Genomic DNA, 21,717 nt, shown 5'->3' with positions numbered 1-21,717 from the left:
TTCCCTTCCCTTCCCTTCCCTTCCCTTCCCTTCCCTTCCCTTCCCTTCCCTTCCCTTCCCTTCCCTTCCCTTCCCTTCCCTTCCCTTCCCTTCCCTTCCCTTCCCTTCCCTTCCCTTCCCTTCCCTTCCCTTCCCCACAACTAAGTGTTCTGCTCCTCTTAGATAAAAAGTGAAAATTTAGATGTCAACATTTATTTATTTTGATCTGGAAAAATACATGTAAGAAAAATGGCAATTATTATATTAAGAAGGAACAACGTAAGTAGCACCTGTTTGGCACTGGAATGTGGTGTAGTTAATTGTGCTTGAAGAACAGTGAAAGTACTCTAGTTCTTCTCCTGCCCTTTGGTTTATTTTTATTTTCTTATTCCTTGTAAATGCTCATTGATACAGAAGATAAACAGCAGGGTGTAGCAAGGTTCTGGTTTTGGTCCAGTGTTTAATGTATCTGCTGATGATTTGGACATGAAGAAAACAGAAAGGGGAAAAAATTGCACAGATTACAAAAATGTATCTGAATTAATCCTTTAGAAGAATTTACTTATGTTTCACCCTGACAAAATGATTCATGTTTAGAAGCGTAATAGTTAAAGTATTTATTTATCTTACAGAACTGCTTTCAATTAACTCATGGAAGTGACTGAGGGATCCCTATGGGCAGTTGCACAAACATAAGTTGTCAGGCAAGAAGTGACCAAGCTGTTGTAATACAGAAAGACTGCAGTGAAGGGCCATAAAATAAACTGCAGTATTACCAATTCACAAACCATCACTGATTTTTCACTTATGATACTGTGCAAAAAGACCAGTCCCTCCCAGAAAAAGAAAGGGCTCAGGGCAAAGGAAATCCATAAAATCTGGGACTGTTCACTCTAGAAAAGAGACATATAAGCAGGTTTTTTTTTTTTTTTTTTTAAATTAACCTGAAATACAGAGGGGTGTAGAGAAAGCAGGGGGTGCTTCTCATTTAACCACCCAACAGCCCAGGGCACAGAGTGAAAACAGCTAGCAAAATCAAAAGTGAGGCAAAGCAAATATTTTTTCATTCATTACATACTTAGTATTGCTTTGTCTAATGAAAGTTATTTCATCTCTCTACAGGCTTTGCCCCACTTATTTCTTTAGACTCTTGTGCTACAGCATTACTACTAGTATTGCTGTAGTATGTCATGAAGGTTGAACACTAGGCAAGACTGGAAAAGAGATCAAAAACATAGGAAAGAAATAATATTTGAAGATCTGTTATTTAATATTTAATATTTAAATATGCCTACCATCTGAAATATAATAAATTTAGAAAGAGATATTAAGCCTTATATTTTATGATTTATGGAAATTTTTAACTAGCAAGGATTAGGAAGGTTTCTTCTATTTTCCTTAGAAGTACTTGCTGTTAACCACTTAAGAAAAGGATGATGAATTTTAAAAAGAGATTATGTATATTACCAATTTACATGAGCCTACAGGTTAAATTAACTCAATGAAATCTGCAAACTCTTATTTGGAAGGACAGTATTGCAGACTGTAACTGCAGATAGTCAGGAATTGCTTCAACAGTCATTTGTGACGAGAGATCAAGGATTGGAAAAAGCCCTGGAGCCCTACAAAGCTTCTTGTGTTCAGGCTCATGCTCTGGAGAGGGCTGTGCAACCCTGCATCGCTGCGCCTGGGGAAGGCAGCTGTGGCTGCAGGGCTTGCCCAGCGCTGTCTCGGGCTGCAGGGCTCTGCTGCAGAACAGCAGCTGGAGGCCGAACGCGTGGCTGTAGGCTTTGCAGAGCAGTCACCAGGTCAGGCTCCTTTCTTGTATTGTTTTACCACCACATGCAGAAGGTGCTTTTGTCAGTGCTCCCATCAGTCTTCCTTTTTCTGTCTTCGGTGTCACCTTTCAGTGATGACAACCTTTAACTGATCTCAGGTGCAGTAGGTGGCCCTTTACATGTGCTGAGTTACCTGTCCTGTCAACAGCATGTTTCACCATCTTCCGTGGCTGCCTTTGTGCCCTGCCTTCAAGTGCATGATTTTCCCTGACACTGAAAGGTTCTCCCTGCTGATGGGACCTCTCTTGCCGATTCTCCACTGCAGGTGTTGGCTTTTTGCTTCTCATCCTTCTTTAGTCCCCCTTTCTTTACTGCAGAGTTCTTATGGTGCTGCACCACAGTAATCAAGGAACATGCATGTTTGGAAGACAACTCTATTGTATGAAGGTGCTACTGATACTCCTTGTGGAATACATCTCGGGATTGGCCTGACAGCTTTTGAAAAAAAATAATTTAAAATACATTCTACAGATTTTAAAATAACAATTTTATCTTCCAGTTCAGCCTTGCTATTTGATCAACTGTGGCAGCAGCATGATTAAACTCCCAGACATGGAGCATAAGCTCACTACAAATAGACATGTCATTTCTAATGAGAAGACAGTTTTGGCCTGTGCAGAAGTGCACTGGGGATACGGCTCATTTTCTGGAGACAAGTTTCTGTTCCCAGATGGCCCTCACGTATCCTCAAATTGGCTGCCTCTCTCAACATCATTTGAAATGCTTGTGCTGTCTTCACCATTCAGTATCCAAAAGTGAAAGCCTGTCACCTGTGGTCTGGTTCTTTGAAAGAAAGATGGACATATTTTGAGGTGGAAGTATTTTAATATCCTTGGTTGGTTTTGTTTGTCCTTTGTTTCTCTTTAACTCTTTTCTTGAAACTAATATTGTTAATGCCCTTGATACCAGAACTGGCTGATGATCTCATGTTTGTGTTCAGTTACCATATTTCTGAATTCTGGACTGCTCGGGATAAGAAGCCAGTTGTAGGTAGCGTAGTTTTAGCTTTGCTGCTTCAGTCACATTCACTGAACACTTTTAAAAATATTTTTTTGTTTAAAATTTTAATTTCCTACCTTGTCCAGACATCTTTTTTTCTAGAATTCCTGTTTGAAATGACGTATTCTGCAGGGTTCTCTGACAGTCATGTCATATAAAACAGACATGTCTACACCACAGCTTATAAACCAGACAGATTAGCCTAGAATTCACCTCAGAGCTCAAACACTGGTGAATGTCTTGGACTCTTTTTTTTTTTTTTCAGAATACAAATATGTAGTTTGCACCACTTTTGCCCTCATGGGGTTAGGTCACTACTCAGTACAGACTGTCAGGGCAGCTTTGTCAGATCGCTTGGGAGGTACTATGTATTGTCTGCCCGTATTGTACAGAACAGAGATGCACACTCACAAACCATTGTAGCATCCGTCTAAGGGGATATTAAAATCCTGATGATGGGATAGTAATTTCTTGAACAGCTCTAACTCAACATCTTGCAACCATCTCAGGTTTTCCTCTATGTCAGTTGAACGATACTTCAGTCAGATGCATTATTCTCATTTTTCATTTTCTGTTTACTTCCCTGGCCATTTCCAGCAGACAGATGTTGTTGTGGGCACAATTTGAATTTGCCAGAGTCTCTGCCGCATAAGCTTCATGTCCACACACTTGTATCACATACAGTAAATATCTCTTCCAGGCCTCTCAGTCCCTCCTCTTGAGGAAACTGATATTGGTCCACTTGTGGATTAGCTCCCAAGCAGTGTTCTCAGCTGATAGCCTGGAAGTTGCATGACTTACTATTGAACAGGATAGCATAAATAATCTATTTAGATATTATTTTTTTTGTCCCCCGGGCAGTGTTTTAGCATCAAACGCTGGAATATCTTTTTCTGCTACACAAAGAACATAGCTCCAACTGAAATGTTTGGAGCCTGAGCTTTTTTTTAAATCATCTATTTGGGATGCTTGAGTGTATGCAAATAGATGTTTCTCTTTATTTCTCAGTAACTATTAAAGCCGTGAGCCCTAATGTTTTGGCAGTTATGTCTAGCTTTCTATTCACTACATTGATCTCTTTAATATTTTCTCTTAACGTATCAGGTACTTGGCAAAGAACACGATGTTTTAGACATCTTATTTACTTTCTGGGGTAAAATTCATGGTAGCTATTCCACAGATGCAAAACCATCATGGTAATATCATAACAGCATTAATGTTGGGATGCTGTGGTAGACTCAGGTCTGGATAAAATTTTGTTTCAGCTAGTGCATCTTTCTGACCATATAAACTGTCTTTCCTGGGGTTTTGTTGGCTTTTTTTTTTTTCCCCACTAAGATCATAAATTCACATGCTTTAGCTGCAATCACCCGCTTCTATGAATTACCTAAAATTTTAGTTGGAACACTTTTTGTTAGCCTTATGCTTAAAATTTACAATATCTTAGTGGCAGTATTATTATGTAATATAAAAATTAGTTTATGGCCATTCTGCTTTCTTACTTTTCTAGTTTTCAAAACCTAGTGCATTCACTCATGTCATCTCTTGATCTGACATTCAGTTTCTCATCTTGCCTTTGCATCTGGTGCAAATACATTTAATTTCCTTGTTCTGCCTGGCATGAACATCATATGCATGCAAAATCTCATCTCATGGATTGACACTTGCTTATTGAACAGGGTGTTTTTCTCTTCCTTGCAATTCTGTAATTTTCCCTTTTGTGATTTAAAGAATGTCTAATTGCTAAATGAGTTGCCTTTCATGTCCATCTGCTTCAGAACAGGAATTTGGTATGTTGCTTTGATTATTGTTTTCCTTGTTCCCTCTCTGTTGTCGCAATGTGCATTCTAATTTTCATGTTGTAGGAACTGCCTCACTTCTGGTATCTCTGACAGCACTTTGCTTTTCTCCAGGGTTAGATGGAGTATCATATCTACTGAATTCATCCTCAGATGCAAGTAATTCCAAAAGACATTCCTATCAGTTAATCATGCCCTAACTTCAGAACAGTCACTGTTTCTGGTATCATCAGCTGCTGTGGTGACCATATATGCACACCATGTTCCCCTTTCTGCAGACTACATAGTCTCCCAGAGTCAAATGTTCAGGTAGAATTATAAAGCTTTTTGGTCTGCTATACATTAAAAAATGAGAGGAACTTTTCTATAGCCTGGGCAGCTGAAAGGGGCTTCTTGTGGGAGAAACTGAGTTTCATTCTGCTTGCTTTGAAATAGTGCATGGTTTGCTTTACTCCTGAGAAAGCACAGCTGCTCTTCCAATTGGTCTGGGCTCAGTATCCAAGGGATCGGTGGAAATTATAGCAGTGACACAAGATCAGATCTTTTTCAGTTTTGGCAGTGCCAGATTACAGTTGATTATGCAGGTCCTATCTCTTTGCTCTTAGGAGAGAGGAATCTCAGCTATAAGCCTAGGCTTGGCAGTCTGGTGTTCAGCCTCCTGAATTGGTTTCTGTCACCCCTCAGCTCCCTTCATGCCATTGGCCTGATGTGATTTAACTCAAAAAAAGCTGCTCCAGTATCCTCTATTCAAACATTTTCTCCTTAGCCTTCATAGCAGGCCCCAACATCTATTTCTGTAGATGCCCAGAAAAACTCGGTGAAGGCCAGCTGCACATCTTTCTTATGGGAACTGGAAACAAGCCAAACCTGGACAGATATGTCCACCCACATGGGCAGTCCCTGCCTGTACTGATGAGGTGATAACTACTGCCTCTTTCTTTGTCGAAATTATGACCAGCACACTCTTTTCTCATTCAGTGTCCCATCTGTCATGTCAGTGCATTTCTAAGCTTATCTCTTTCTCAAGAGTAGCTTGAAAAAAATCTACCTTCTTAGTTTTGCCTGTCCTTGCTATCGTATCTCACACAGGAGCAGGGTGTACAACTGAGTTTCTCAGGCTTCTGAGCTGGTGTCTAATGCCCACAATATCCCCATGGGCAGGACACCCACAGGTTTGCTTTCCTCTACAAAAAGCCTGTGTACCCTCCCTGTGTTTTCTCCTGGCCCTTCCTGGTCCTACATGTGGTAGACACTTTGCAGACCTTGTTTCACTGGCAATGTGGATTCATAATAACACAACCCTAGTGCTGATAAAATAATCCAATGGCACAAGACAACACCTTGTTCTCTAAAACTCTGATGGATTCTACTGCAGCTAAAGTCCTCACTTAGTATCAGATCCCAAAAGTGACGGCAGCAGCATTGTTCCCCATGTCACATCCCTTGCCTCACTTTCTTTATCCACACACATCCACCTATGCCCTGGCTAACAAGAGACTGCACGATACAGTTTCTACAAGACCTACAGCTTTTCACAATTGTTTTTCCTTATGGAATAATAGGCAGCAAACCTAGTAGCCCAGAATGCCTGGTTTGTTCTTTAGCTCCGAGGCTGACCTTCCCTATTTTGCCTTGACTGAGTCATATTTGCAGAACGTCTGACTCCCTTGCCAAGCGCTCATGCAACATGAACCCCAAGCTCTCTGAAAGCTGGGTATGTCCCTATAAAGCAGTGTAGTTGGTTAGGTATGGAAACTGTACGGCTGCATTACCAGGTTGCTTTGCCAAGTTAACTTAGCTCCTGTCTTGCACTACATCATGATATGGAGAATTTCTTTCTGCCTTTCCACTCAGTTTGACGGACGCCAGACCAGCTTGCTACAGAAAGTCTGTCCACACAAGCGGCATGGTATTGCAGGTTGTTATGAGTCTGCTCTGAACAAACTACTGCCCTCCTGGAAGATGGACCCTGCATTTGAAACTATACACAGTACAGTTTTCAGCATATCTTATGACATGGTGCAGCAATTTTCTGGTAATCTGATGACCCACACCAGTGATTGCCTACATATCTGCTATCGTGCTGCAGCACAAACTGCAGTGGGAGTTTAGTAACTATCACTGGGTTTCCTTACACCTCATGCTCCTACCAGCACAGAAGGACAAGCCTGTCTTTTGTTTTCTCTGCATTTCACTCGTCCATTTGTCCTTCATGAAGATGAATCCCAACAGTTTTTTCTGCACAGGCTATTACTGAACTAAGCCTCTGGACTTGTAGCTGTGACAGCAGTGAGGGAGGGCACCATACAGTGCAGGCCTGGCCCCACAGATCGAGGGGTCTTGCTGTCAACATTGACACAGAAAAGCAGAGACCAAGGACAGAAGGTACAGAACGGCGTGCATTTGACAAACACGAGTTGTCATTGACATTGTCCTGAAATCCCAAAACTTGACACTGGTTCCCCTCTGTGGGGCCACCAGGAGGAGGAAGACAATGCATGAGGAGTGGCAGCAGACAGGGAAATTATGTGTTCGGGCAGAAGCCTGCGGGGACACCCACAGCCTCCGCCAGGCAGGAGCTACTACTGACTATGTGCTGTTATTTATACATCTTGACCCTTGCGGAAACAAGTACCTGTGGTGCTGTACAGCTCACTCCAAAGCACTGAAACCAAAATAATTTTACTGCTGCTTTCTGAACTACCTTTCTTCTAGCTGCATTTTAGCTAGTTGTTTCTTTGGGGATAGTCTAATTTTGTGGCAAAAATACCTTTTTAATTGTTGATACACAAATGAAAATTCCTTTTAACAAGCGTGCCCCCCCCCCCCGCCCCCCGCCAATAACCTCAAGCCTGCTAAGCAGAAGTTTCTGCAAAATAAGAAAGACAAAGAAAATCACGATGTTCTTGTCTATTCTTCCACAGTATGTGCATGACTCCAGTTCACCTTGACAAAGGCAGCAAATTGATCTGGAAAGCTCCATATGAGGAATTGTATTTTCAGGAATGCTGCTAAAATAGTGGTGTCCTAGTGCCTCTAACTGGCAGCAGTTTTCATACCTTCTTTGAAAGCATGCTGCCTGCACCCTGGTCAGACACGAATTCCCACTCTCCTCACTGGGTGAGTCCTCTCTCCTTTCCACGTGGATTGGCTACAGTTTAATCCTCTGGCTTTGCAAGTGATGATTTCCATCCTTAGCTGCTGTTTCCTCACTTCATTTTGCTGATCATCCTCTTCATTTAAAATGTAAAATAATTTAAATATCTAGGTTTCAAGTAGATACAAGCAAGAGATGCTCTTATAAATTACCTTGCACACAAAGATGATGTCTCCTAATCCTGCTGCTACTATGCATATTTGGGAAGCACAAGATTTCTGATATGTGCTGTCCCTTAAGGCAGTCCAGTCACTGAAATGAATGTCTAGAAGTTTTTATACAGAAAAAGAGAAAAGCAACATCAAGAAAAGGGTCAGTAGTGTCCGCTGGCATAAAGACCTGGTCCCACAGCTTTCTGAGGGACATGTGGAAAGTGGGGATTGGGGCTGGGTATCAGGTCTTTACTGAGTAATTGTCCCAGGGCTGGAGACTGATGTTGTCAGGCAACAGGTGACCTCACGGAGACTTATTTTTAAAACGATGAAACTAACTTACTTGTATATAAAGGACTTGTGCAAAAGGACTTTTCAGCCATGACTGTAACAACGACTACAACATCTGTTAGTCACATAGTGAAAAAAAAGAGCAGAAACATTAAAATACTTGGAATGCAAACTTTAAGTGGTTACTCACTCAGGGAAAGCTGCCTCTTTCACTCCCATTCAGCAAACTCTTCAAAAGGAAAAATGAATGTTGAATTAGTCATCTTGTGCAGAACAAACACCTTCTTAGGGAAAATAATCAAATAAATGGCTGGATTTGGAATAAACATCTACTGTTGAGATCATACCCACCATGTTATGCAACACGGAAGGAAAACAGAGGACAAGGTGGGAAAGGGCTTTGTGCAGGTGCAGGATGCAAAATATGTCCTTACATGTTGCCCTGGTCCATTTTCTGTCACAGTCTTTGACACAACCTTTGAAACAACAAGAGAAGGTTCACAAACTAAAATGACTTCCAACCACCTTCAAACCCGTCCTTGGCTAAGCAGGCCTGGTAAGTACCTGCAGCAAAACACATTTTGCTAGTTCCCTTTCTTCCCTGATTCTGGCTCTTCATTTGTATGCAAACCAGAGCTTTGCCGTAGTCTACAGACAGCAGAAGACTTGGCCTAACTTTTGGGATCTTGAGAAATGAGCAGTTTCCACAGAGATGGCATGGAGGACCCCACAGTGCTGCAGATGCTCCAGCATAACTTCAGGAATCACCATGTCACTTGAGCTGTGCAGAGGTCAAATTCCCAGTTGAATTGGGTGGGAACTGGAAGCAGCAATTCTTAAGCACAAGTTTGAAAGGATATTTATAAGGTGCTCAGGTTGTTGTGGAGGCAGACATTATCTGCTCGTTCTGGGTGTTACTAGCTTATGTTTCATGTGATGTGCCTTCATATTTAACACGGCTACATGAAATTTAAAAAATGTTCCAGAATTGTAAAAACTGGGAGTAACAAACTTTGAAAGTCATCCAAACCCACTGCTTGGCTTAATTGCTTCTTTCTGCCCCAAGCTGTATGCAGTTTGTGCCCAATGCCCAATATTTTTCCAGTTTTGCCTTAGGGTGGACTTTTTTTTTTTAGGGGGAGGTGCTTTGTAGTGACCTTAATAAATAAGAAATGGTCACCTATGTTCTGGAAGGTCTTTAAAATTACATTGGAAAGTAAACACTACACAGCTAAAATATGCTTCATACTTTCCAGTGGTGAGTACCAATCCTAGAATGATTTGAAAAATCTTAAGAACAACTTGCCAACTATTTTCAGAGCTGAAATGAGCTGTGTGTGCTGAGATCATTAACAAGACCAAGAAAAGATGTATTCAGTGCAGTTTCCCATCTATGAGATTACTCTGCCTCTCCAGCAGTCTCCAGAGAGAGCCTCTGGCTGCTTCTTAAGGTCACTGAATCATTTCACTACAATAAATGACCTCGCTAGCTGGAAATTGTTGGAGAGGCTCTCGGCACCTCAGCATTGATTTATCAGTGAGTCACTTTAAGCCCTGCGCTCATGGGTGAGAACGCACCGCACCCAACCTGCCCCTTCTGTTTTCTTTGTCCTCCTTCATGTTCTTTTACTTTCCTAACAGCATTAAACCGACAGAGGTCTGTGTATTTTACAGTCTGCAGACAGAATGAGAACAGAGACCGAATCCCCTCTCAAACAAATGCAAAGCCCCACCAAGCATGGTTCAGCCTCCCTGCTCTTGGGACTCTGGCTTTACCACTTGTAGGCAATTACAGGGAAAAGTCAGCAATGTTCCCATGGGGCCCTGATGGAGCAGGAGGACTAAATGTTCTGGGGCAGGAACAAAGCTGTCTTTCGCACCGCTTAGAGCTTGGAGACAGCAAGTATGGACAGTCAGGACACTAAATAGGTGACATGCATGGTTTGGCACACCATGTAATCAGTAACAGAAGGAATAGTAAGTCCCATCAGCCCTGACTACCAGGGAGGGCAGTGGCGTGTTCAAGCTGCAATCCAGCAGAGCATGGATGAAGACCAATGTATCTTTGATAAATGCCCTTATTTTCTTCTATGGGCAATAGCAGGCTGTTCCTTTGGAGAAACAAATCCTAAAAACATCACCCACAAGTCCTTGGTGACATTTTCTCTCCTTACTCTCAGGCATGCAAGACGTTCCTCTTCCAGCTTTACTTTCCATTTCATCTTTATAACTTGCCATTCTTTAAAGCTCAATTCCCTGTTTGAATGAATCCTTGTAGAAGATGAGTACAGGTAAGCAGGGCTCCATCACTAATTGGGTAGTTCAGTAGCACTGACTACAAACCAGGTTATCGTCACTTTTTTCTTCTATGTATTATAGCACAGGTGAGCTTTGATGTGGTCCTTGGGAGGCAAAGTGGCTGTGAACGGTGTGGTGGGTTGACTGTGGCTGGATGCCCCCCAAAGCTGCTCTATCACTCCCCCTCCTCAGCTGGGCAGGGGAGAGAGAACACAATGAACGGCTGGTGGGGGGAGGTAAGGGCAGGGAGATCACTCAGCAATCAACCGTCATGGCCAAAACAGACACAGCTTGGGGAAATAACCATTCAAATCAGAAAATAAATGCCTTCCCCTACCCCCCACCCCCCCTTCTTCCCAGACCTAACTTAATTCCTGATTTCTCTGCATCCTCCCTGAGCAGCACAGGGGGCTGGGGAATGGGGGTTACAGTCAGTTCATCACACATTGTTTCTGCCACGCCTTCCTCCTCACACTCCTCCCCTGCTCCACTGTGGGGTCCCTCCCACAGGAGACAGTCCTCCGTGAACTCCTCCAGTGTGAGTCCTTCCCACAGGCTGTAATTCCTCACATACTGCTCCAGAGTGGGTCCTTTCCATGGGGTGCAGTTGTTCAGGAACAGACTGCTCCAGCCTCGGTCCCTCACGGGGCCACAGGACCTGCCAGTGAACCTGCTCCAGCACGGGCTTCCTACGGGTTCACAGCCTCCTTCAAGCATCCACCAGCTCAGGCGTGGGGTCCTCCATGGCTGCAGGTGGAGATCTGCTCCACCGTTAACCTCCATGGCTGCAGGGCACGGCCTGCCTCACCGTGGGTCTTCACCACGGGCTGCAGGGGAATCTCTGCTCCGGCACCTGGAGCCCCTCCTGCCCCTCCTTCTGCACCGACCTGGGGGGCTGCAGGGCTGCTCCTCTCACATAATCTCACTCCTCTCTTCTGCTGGCACAGAATTTTTTTTTTTTTCCTTCTTAATTTACTATCACAGAGGCACTACCGCTGTCACCGATTAGCTCAGCCTTGGCCAGCAGTGGGTCTGTCTTGCAGCCGGCTGGTATTGGCTCCATAGGACGTGAGGGAAGCTTCTGGCTTCTTCTCACAGAAGCCACCCCTATAACTCCCCCTCTCACCCCCTCCCAAAACATTGCCATGCAAACCCACTACAAATGGGGAAGTCTTTCCTTACTTGTGGGAAGCAGAGTGCAGAATAAAGAATCAAAGGGACGAAGTACAACTTGAATCTTTGGTAAATTGTTCAGGCAGGTGAACAGAGACAGGGAAAAGAGTAAAGGACTTAGGAAGTGAGGGTGAATTTTTCTAGTGACAGGTATTAACAAATATGGATCATTTAACATCTCAAAATTAATATGGGTCTGCTTGTACAAGAAGTTTTTTTATTTATTTGTTTGCTTACCATTTAATAAGAAGAAAACCAAGTTAATTTAGCAATGACTGTGGAAGAAATGTACGAGTCTGAGTGATGGAGCCTGACATAAACAAAAGACATAAACTAAACACTTGCACCAAATGGGCATGAAACATAAGCTACGACCATCACATTTTCTTGATAGCATCTTTCCTGAGCTCCAGAGAAAAGGTAAAAGCTATGCTGTGTCCAGTAGGTAAGATCCAGGGTAGAAACCCTGAAAACTATGGAACACGCACCTAGGCTAGTAAAAATCAGGCCAAGTTTCAGGTATTTTGAAAATTGTAATTCAGCCCTTCTGTACTGGACTCAGCTGAAACATTCAGGAAGAGAAGGCCTAGCTCCAGAGGAGAGTTGGTGGATCCTGAAGCGAGACAGACCATGAAACTAACTCCAGAGGAAAGAGAAGCAGGAACGCTTTAGTGCCAGCCTTTGCGTTTCAGCCCTGCTCGTTTGGGGTAGTGGGGGGAGGACGAGGACAAGGTTGTGCTATTTGTCCTATTATTGCAAAGCTCTTTTTTAAAAGTTCAGATATCAAACCATTTGCTTTAGGGTGACTTTTACTTCCTTCTTTTAGTTGCTTTTGGAGTTCATTGATGCAATGAAGTTCATATGCTACAAACTTGTCACTGGCTTTCCACTGCAGCAACTCCTGTGCAGGCATGTTTGGCAAATCTCCTCTTGCACTCTGCACTGCCACAATCACAGAAAAATTTGGGTTAGAGGGGCCCTCTGGAGATCACCCCGCTCAAAGCAAGGCTAACTTCAACGTTACAGCAGGCTGCTCAGGGCCTGACCAGTTAAAATTTGAACACCTCCAAGGATGGAGATGCCACAGACTCTCTGGGAACCTGTGCCAGTCTTTGAGCACTCTCACGGTGAAGGATTTTTCCCTTGTATTTAATCTGAATTTCCCTTGCTGCAACTGTGTTGTTTCATTGTACCTCTCTATCTTCCGCTACGCCCCTTCAAGAAGAGTGCACTCTTCCTCCTCTGTATCGCCCTCCAGGCAGCTGAGGACAGCGAGGAGGTGCATCCCCCCTTTACTCTTCAGCTCTCTTAACGTCAGTGCTCTTTAGTAGACAGAGGACCTGGAAAGACAGGTGTTTTGCCAATAGGCATCCTCAAAAAGTGAGGACAATTGAAAGATTTCAGCTATCTTAAGTACAGACAAACCACTTCGAAGTATCTCAGGTTGCCTAAAAGTCCTGTGGAGTCAGGGGAAAAGGTCACCCTCCCCCTGAACATTAGTGGGCTGGGTATCCAGCCTCACTCAATTAGAAGTTAAACATGGGATGCTGCCTTTACTCATTCAGTTCTTTTGCTGCTAAAGGCACAGGTAGGATTTGATCTGGGATCTTTGGTTTCAGAGGACAAAAGAGTCAAGCCAGAGTGTCCTCTAAGTTAGCATCTTGCAGACCTCTTCATTTCCCCACCAGATTACATTATTTTTAGAATGTATTCAGTCTCCTTATGACCTGGTTTCTTCGCATTCTACCATGAATGATTAACGTCTAATCTTTCCCTCAGAAGGAACCTGCATTTCAACAGCCAGCAGTTACTACAGTTCTGCAACAAAAGTGCACTTCTGGTCCAATTATCAAATACATTTGTTTTCATTATTCTCAGAAAAAGTTGCTGCACTGAAGCAATTTGATTTTTCAGCAGCTGACAGGACAAGCAGCTTTATGGGTGGCTGCTTTAGTATGGCAAACATCAAGCAGGCTCCCAGACACCTCAGACTGCGTATTCTCTTTCAGTTTATGTTTTAATACTGCTTGTAGGACAGTATTTTTGTGTTGTGTTTTTCTATAGATCACTGACAGAAACAGCAACATGCATTTTTTCCATAGGGAGGAAACCCGTGATATTTTCTGAATTTAGCTGAAAAATATCAGCTAAAACAAATAGCAAGGAAATGTTGTCTTAGGACCTCAGTGGCACTTGGTGTTCAGGTAATGGACACAGCATTCCCAGGGGAGGGTTCCTGGACACTTGCCAGAGCACCGCAGTGAGTGCTTCCAAAGGGACGGTATTTTGATGCAGGAGCATCACAGAGAGGAGAGAGTGAAAACTCACTCCCAGCCACTGGCCATCCTCACTCCGCTGCGGTGCTCTGGCAGAGCACAGCGCTGAAGATGGCCCCTGGGGATGGCAGTGGGACTGAGGAGAAGAGGAAGACCACCAACCGTTTTCATTCCTCTCCCATTGCCCCCATACTCCACTGTATTTCAGTTTTCCCCTAGGATGGGTGTCAGTTCATGCTAAGCTTAAATTGCCCGGGACGGAGGCTGGGTGCTGGGAGAGAGGTGCTCCCCCACAACCCACAGCTAGTCAAACTGCTCTGTCTGGAAGATGTCAAGGGTTAACATGACCACCAAGAGTTGTGGCACTTGTTTCAGTGTCAGTATTGGGATGCTATTCATGCTATTCTGAATGTCAACCTACTTCTCCCTCTACAGATATTTTAAATGATCCTACTCAGCAAGAGCCATCAGGACTGGAGAGGAGACTTATAAGATGAAGAAGATCTTTCAATAAGCAAGGCACTACCAGGTGGCCTACTCAGAAGGCACTACCAGCAAACAGCAACATCAGTATATGCAGTTGAAGCCCACCACCAGGTTTCTGTACAGGTAAGAGGAAGAGAGGCAGCCTGACTGGCAGCTGACCAGGTCATCATTTGACCCAGGCTAACACCCTGGGAAGCAAAACTGTGCCTTGACAGTGAACGTGGCTGTTTGACGTAAGGCCAAAGGAATAAAGCAGTAAAGACAGAGAACACCTGTCTTAGTGCTGCTTGAAGGAAATCTACCCTTGCAACAAGCCTGAGCTGCAGCTGCTCTGCAGAGAGCAGGGATCGTTCGGGGTGTTCATTAAGCACCTACTGCTGAGATAGACAGTAAATGCAGCTGATCAGAATACTGATCTGGTGTCATGTTCACATCTATGCAGAACCTCCTTCTCCTTGCTGAAAGTGAGAGCAATTCATATTCTCCAGTTTCTCTTCCCGTCCCTCTTCTCAAAACTGCCACCAGGGCATCCTTCTTTCTTGCCCTTTAGGGCCTCTCTCCTCATTAGCTTTTTCTTCTGCTAGTTTATGTGTGTTCTGCTTCCTCCGAATGTTTTCTACTGAACTGTGTTCCCTCATTTTTTCCTAAACAGCCTCCTGCTTTGATCAGCAAAAGGGGCCAAAAGTGGTCTTTCCCCAGTGCTCCATCTGTGACCTCTGGACAACTGTAGGACCTTGATTATCACTAATTCTAATTCTAATTCACATAGCCAAATCCCTCCATCCCTCACTCACCACGCTGTTTTAGAAGCTCATTCTTTCCATACTCCCATAATTCTGTACGTTTTCATGTTTACTCGCAGGTGAGTCAGTCTGATCTGCACAGCTCTGAGGTGTCAGAGCGAGGAGGATGCTTTGTTCCGTAATACAGAGGAGCTGCTGTCCTAGCACCGCCCTTCCTGCTCCTCTTCCAACGCCAGACATTTTTGGGTTTTCTCACCCAACTCTATCTAGTATAAAGCACGATAAATACTGAATGCTGTTAAATAATTACCAGCCATTTGTATGTGCTGGACAGTTGGTGATGTATGATGTTAATAACCATTACGGGTTAAGCTTTAAAGTAAAAATACATTTGATTTGTGCTTGGACTGAATTTTGTGATTTTGGTTTTTTTCCTTCCCTGCTTAAACACATTCACTCACCTCTACTTATCAAACGCTCTGAAATAGTCCTGGGTATCAGGATACACAGATCTGCATTCTGATCATTTTAATCAAAACAGCTCTTGTTATTCCCTGGAAGCCGGCACTCCCAAGGTTATTTGTGTAATCACAGTCAGATGCATTGTAAAAGCTATTACGTAGGATATGCTTGCTTTTAATCTCCTCTTCCTTTACGATCCCTGTTTCCACACTAGGAAAAGCTCTTGATTACAAAGTCTTTGCAGCAGTGAAATCAAGGGCAGCATGCTATTTTATTCGTGTCTCCATTATGCAAAATTAATTATCGTCTGTTCATCCATACTGCTAGGAACTACTGTGCAGATGTTTCTAATATAGGACAGGAGCTGCTTACCTAATACTTACCTTTGTGTCCAGCCCTCCTCTTTTAAAAAGGGGCTAAACATGGTCGTTGAAGAACATACTACAGTGCAATTGCAAGGAAAAGTCTCTGGCTGTGAAATCTTTATCACAATGTAAATATTTACGTGCCACCCTCGCTTGTACTAAATGCTGGCATATTTGTCACTGGTGTCAGCGCCAGCTTTTTACGAAATTCTTCTGGTCCCACCGTGCGGGCAGGCACCAGCCCGTCCCCAGCTGTCACCGCACAGGTGCCGCCAGGAGAGGGCATCGGTTTGTAGCGCATCCCTCGGGTGCACAGCCCCGTTATCCCCCTCCCCGCTCCTGCGGCGTGATGCTCACCCGATTTACCGGGTCTCACAGCCACCTCCTCTGCTTCTTCTGAGCCAGCAAGGCTGACATCAGTCCGGGGTTTAACCAGACCTGGCTTTTGGACGACTTGGTTTAAAATCCCAGTGCTTGTTTATGTCATTCTTAAACCTCCTTAAAATTGTCTGCATGAGTGATAAAACACTGTTACAGATGCTGCTTAGAGCTGTTCTCCCCACTTATGAAGCCAGAAGGCAAAATTTAACATAGTTGTGTTTTGGGGGTTGACTGAGGGGTTTTTTTTGTTTGTTTTGTCATTGTTTTGGCGGGGTGGGATGGATGTTTTTGGGTTGTGAGAGGTTTGGGGTCATATTTGGTTGGTTGGTTTTGGGGCTGTTTTTTAATGCTACTTCATAAAGTGAGATCTCACATTGCCTATCATTTTTGCTTAGTGCTCTGGCCAGCTGGAGCCAGGCAGTTGGCCCCACACTCACAGAGATTTCTGAAAACCTCACTTCTTTCTGACCAAACGAGAATTAGTTGTTAATTTTCTTATTTTCCTGTGTTGCAAAGGAAGTTTAGCTAACTGTTGCATATTGAAAAGATGTTGACAAACCAGAGCATCCATCACCAAATCGCCTGATCTAGTTTCAGGAGTTCCCACTCATTTCAAAATCTGCTTGTACAGCTTTATAATAGCAGGAATGGGCAGCAATTCTTCCCGTTTACTTTGCATGGAAACTGGAGTCAGATGTAAAGATGACTTCTTAGCTCTTTGTTTAAACTTCTGAGGACAGAAGGGTCTTTTTCATGATGATTTGCAAATATCTGTACAAACAATTTAAAAAGGAAACAAAGCTGATAATAGCCGATAATAGTTATGCCATCTGTATGCACGGGAGGTATTTCCTGGTCTTTTCGGCAAACTCATCATTATTCTGCTGAGCAAAAGTGCATTTGCATCAAAGACGTCTCAAGTCCCTAACAGCTCAGCACACCAAGAGCTGCTCTCACTCTCTCTCCCAACCCTGAGAGCTGTGGGAAGCAAAGCAAATTGTTAAATTAACAGATGATCTTTCAGAGAGGCAATCCTTTCTAAAGATACAGAAATGTGTTAGGAACTTAGGCCCTGAGGCACCAAGATCCTGTTGATTTTAAAGGCAGCAAGGTACTTAGGTAACTGCATAGGCTAAAGATTATTATATTTTTTTCTTTTCAAAAAGTTCCTATCTCTGCTGTGTGAGCTGAGATTCTGATTTCCTATAACAGCTGATAAAATTGATTTAGTTGCATTTAGCAAACATTTGGCTTCTAGCGGCAGACAGAACAGTCTATGAAGACATGCTTCCTGCATTTTGCTAAGTGGGATGAGACAGTGTGTGTCTGATCAGCTACACAAACACCATGATGCCTTGCTTCAGTACGCATGGAAGAAACGTTACTTGGTTTCACTTTAAATACTTTTACTGGGTAGTAAAAAAAATCACCACATAGCATTACTTCTGGTGCTGGTTAATCCTAGTGGGAATGCTGTGAATACCTGCTTAGGCAAGTCTAAGACTAATAGTACAATTGTGCCATAGGAGTTGTGCACACCCCATTACAGCAGCTCAGGAGCAGCAAATGCCCATGTGGGATTGCATCTTTGTGTCAACAGGTTCAGTTCCCTCGAAGTTTTATCTGTTCCTGAATGAAATGCAACCAGAACAATTTTGCATATCTCACTCTCACACAGCTGGACCATCCCTGTTTGAAAAGCCAGAGCTCCAGCTGCTCCTGAAGGTGTGAGGCAATTCCTCTCATGAGGAAATTTAGGACCTTTCTTCTGACCACAGGCTTGCTCCACACGTAGTGCCACAGCTGTACCTTCCCTCAGCAAACACAAGGTTCCTCCACTGCCTTTAGGAACTTTCCCAGAATTATGGGCCAGATTCCTGGAAAAGGTGTTGCTTTAATATGTATTAGACTCGAAAGAAGCAAGATAAAAACAGGAAAACAATTGCTTCACTCCAGGGATGAAGTTTTCCCGGACTACAAGAGTTTCAGCTGAACCACGATGGCTAATTCCATTTAGGCTATGCTTTCTGGTGCCGTGGTACCTCATGGCATTTGATAGATCTTCCTTACATTAAGGAAGCTGCCTCCTGCCCAAACTGCTGGATTTGTAAGAAGAAAAAGTACCCAGGTGGGGTGGAATGGCCTTGGCCAACTGCCAGACACCCACCCAGCCGCTCTCTCCCCCTTCTCAACAGGACTGGAGGAGGAAATATGATGACAAGCTTGTGAGTTAAGATGAACACAGGGAGGTCACTCACCAATAATCGTCACGGGCAAAACAGATATGGGGAAAAATAATTTAATTTATTACCAATTAAAATAGAGTTGAATGGTGAGAAACAAGGACAAAAAAAACCCACTTTCCCTCTACCCTCTTCTTCCAAGGCTCAGCTTCACTCCATTCCTGCCCCCCCGACCTCCTCCCTGCTCCAAGTGCCGTGGGAGGGTTGTGGTCAGTCCACAACAGCTCCTCTCTGCTGCTCCTTCCTCCTCATGTTCCAGCATGGGTCCCTCCTGTGGGCTGCAGTCCCTCAGGATGAACTTGCCCCATCGTGGGCCCCTCCACCTTCAGGGCACGTTCACTTGCTCCACCATATGGTCCTCCACAGGCTGCACTGTGGATGCCTGCTCTGGTGTGTTCCTCTCCACAGGCTGCAGGGGAGTCTCTGCTCTGGTGCCTGGAGCACCTCCTGCCTTTCTTCTCTGACCTTGGTATCTGCAGGGTTGTTGCTCACACTTTTGTCCTCACTCCTCTCTCTGCTGGGCAGTATTTTGCTCTTTATTAAATATACTTTCACAGAGGCACCAACAGCTGCTTTTTGCCTGAACAGAGGGTGGGACACCAGGGAGTCTCATCCCCTGGTCCTACAAACTTTAGAAGTGGCCAGTGCCTTGTTTTCAAGCAATCACCCAGACCTCTATGCTACTCTTATCGGAAAACTGCTCCAGAGCCATATTCCACTAACAAATGCCCTCTTCCCATTTCTAACACAAGTTTACTCTCGGTAACTTATACCCACTTGTTTTGTGTCAACACAAATAAAATAGCTCATTTTCCTTCGTGCTGCTTACTGTCGTGATGTCTGTAGGCTGCCGTTACATTCCTTCCGAACCTTGCTCCTGCTACACTCCTATTTTGCAACATTTCTCCATTTCTCTGACCATCTCAGTACGGTTAATCTTTTAGAATCAGTTTTCATGAGAGCAGGTGACCGCAGTGGGGGAAAAACGTGTCCTCATGCGAAGGAAGTCCCCTCAGAGCCTCAGCCTCGCCCTCCCGCTCTAGCACATTCCTCCTTCTACTGAAAACAGATGATTAGCAAATCAGGTCTTTTCCCTCTCTCTTTTCATAGTAGCAGCTCTAAGCTGTTCAACAGATGACTCTCAAATATCTTTCCTTCTTTCCTCTTCAAGTGGTTTCCAACTAAACTCCCATGGAAACAGCTGAAATTCTGTTACTGTCCCTAAGGAGGATTTGCGCTAATCCCGCCTCTCTTACTCCAGCCATCAAGGTCATCTGGCTGTTGCTGTAGGATATGTAATCTTCCTTGGCAGTGACAGTGCTTCCTAATGTTGTCATCTGCAAACATCTCTGCAAATATTTCTACTTTCTAGACCAAGGTCATTACTAAAAATGTTATTAATGGGCTTCATTCAAACTGAAAGCCTTGAGACAAATGATCTTCTCATCAATGTCACCCTTGCTGGTTCATAGATCCTGTTGCTGGTCACCACACCGTCTGGTTTAGATAATAATTTCCAAGACTAAAAATAGTACCTATTCCAGATGGATGTAAGATGTATTTCCTTTGTCTACACAGTATTTTTTATCAAACAACAATACAGGTAAGTCAGGTGTGATCACTTCCAGAAAAGCTGTGTTACATTTTCTCCCATTTTCTGTTTACTGCCTTGTACTCAACCGTTCTTCCCATTTATTCTGAAACTTCAATTGTACTGAAATCAGACTATCAAGGCTACCAGTTACTAGGTATCACTTTTTACATTCTTCCTATAGAAAAGATAGTATCTACATTATATATCCTTGAAACACAAGACATGCAATTCTTCTTCATCCTCCACAACTTTACTGGCTTAAACATTACACTTACTTTTTTTTTTTTTTTTTTTAACTGGACCTTTGTTACTTATTTCCCCTCTTTGTGTTTGAGATGATTTTAGCACCTCTGACAAAATATAAGGCCTCTGCTACTGTCACGTCATGGAAACCCCTAGGGACTCTAGCTTCCCCTGCTTAACCAGATTTGCTCTACCAAAATTGAGAAATATTGTTTTGAATATCCATCTATTTAAATTAAATGGATTGAAAGTTGAAAAATTAATTCAGGTTTGCTTTTAAAACCAGTTCGTGCAACATCCTGATGATTACAACTAATCACCTTTGTTGGTTCAGTAATTCTTGGCAAGAGGATGACAGTGATGATGTAAGTTAATCTTCAGTTACCAACGCAACTGTTGACAGCATTTCTCTAACACGAGATCTCTATCCATATTTTAATCACTCTCCCCAGTGCTTCAAGGGGATTCCCAGCAGAATCCACACTGTCAAAGTAATTTGGCCCCTGATTTTATTTATCCTTTTCTCCAGCATCTAGGTTACTTTTACTTCTCTTTTTTTTAATAATGCATACTTTTTAACAACATATATTCCAGTATCATGCAACACATGGGCATTTCTCTCAACTTACGCCTCAAGACAGTTACCAAATATCAAAGGTACAGGCAACCCCCAGAAGCTCTCCATTAGGTTTGGGGCTTTTCTTTGCCCCAGTTTTGGTGGCCGAAGTCCTATCAGAAGCTCCAGTACTTCCTTAATATCTGCCCTGCAGTAAGTAAAATATACGATCAACCGCAAAGATTTCCTGGATTTCCAGAATTGCTCCCTGCTTTTGCACTACCCTCTGCCAACTCCAGAATCCCAGTGCCTGAGCAACCCTGGCTGCCAGGGTGGCTTACACGTCCGTGGCACGGCACTCAGGGTCTTCACATCAGCTCCGCCATAAGGTAAGCTGTGTTCCGGGCACCTGAGCTTACTTATCCCATCCACAGCTCAACAAAAGTATTCACTTCCCTCTCCCTGACTCAGGCTGTAGGGCCCGAGTACAGAAAGAGATTTGGTCAGCTCATGAGCTGTGCAAGATCTTGACATAACAGTTTGAAGCTTCATCATTCACTCTTTGCAAATAGGTACTGAAGCATTTCATTCTCCTTGGCTAACTTTACATGAAACCTCTCCATCCCGTTGGCAGCAGCTTGTCTTTTTTCATCTCGCCAGCCTTTACAACTCAAAAAGACCT

The sequence above is a fragment of the Falco naumanni genome, chromosome 6, assembly GCF_017639655.2.
Source record: "Falco naumanni isolate bFalNau1 chromosome 6, bFalNau1.pat, whole genome shotgun sequence".
Lineage (NCBI taxonomy): Eukaryota > Metazoa > Chordata > Aves > Falconiformes > Falconidae > Falco > Falco naumanni.
The sequence above is the reverse complement of the archived record's forward strand: the minus strand, read 5'-3'. Positions refer to the sequence as shown.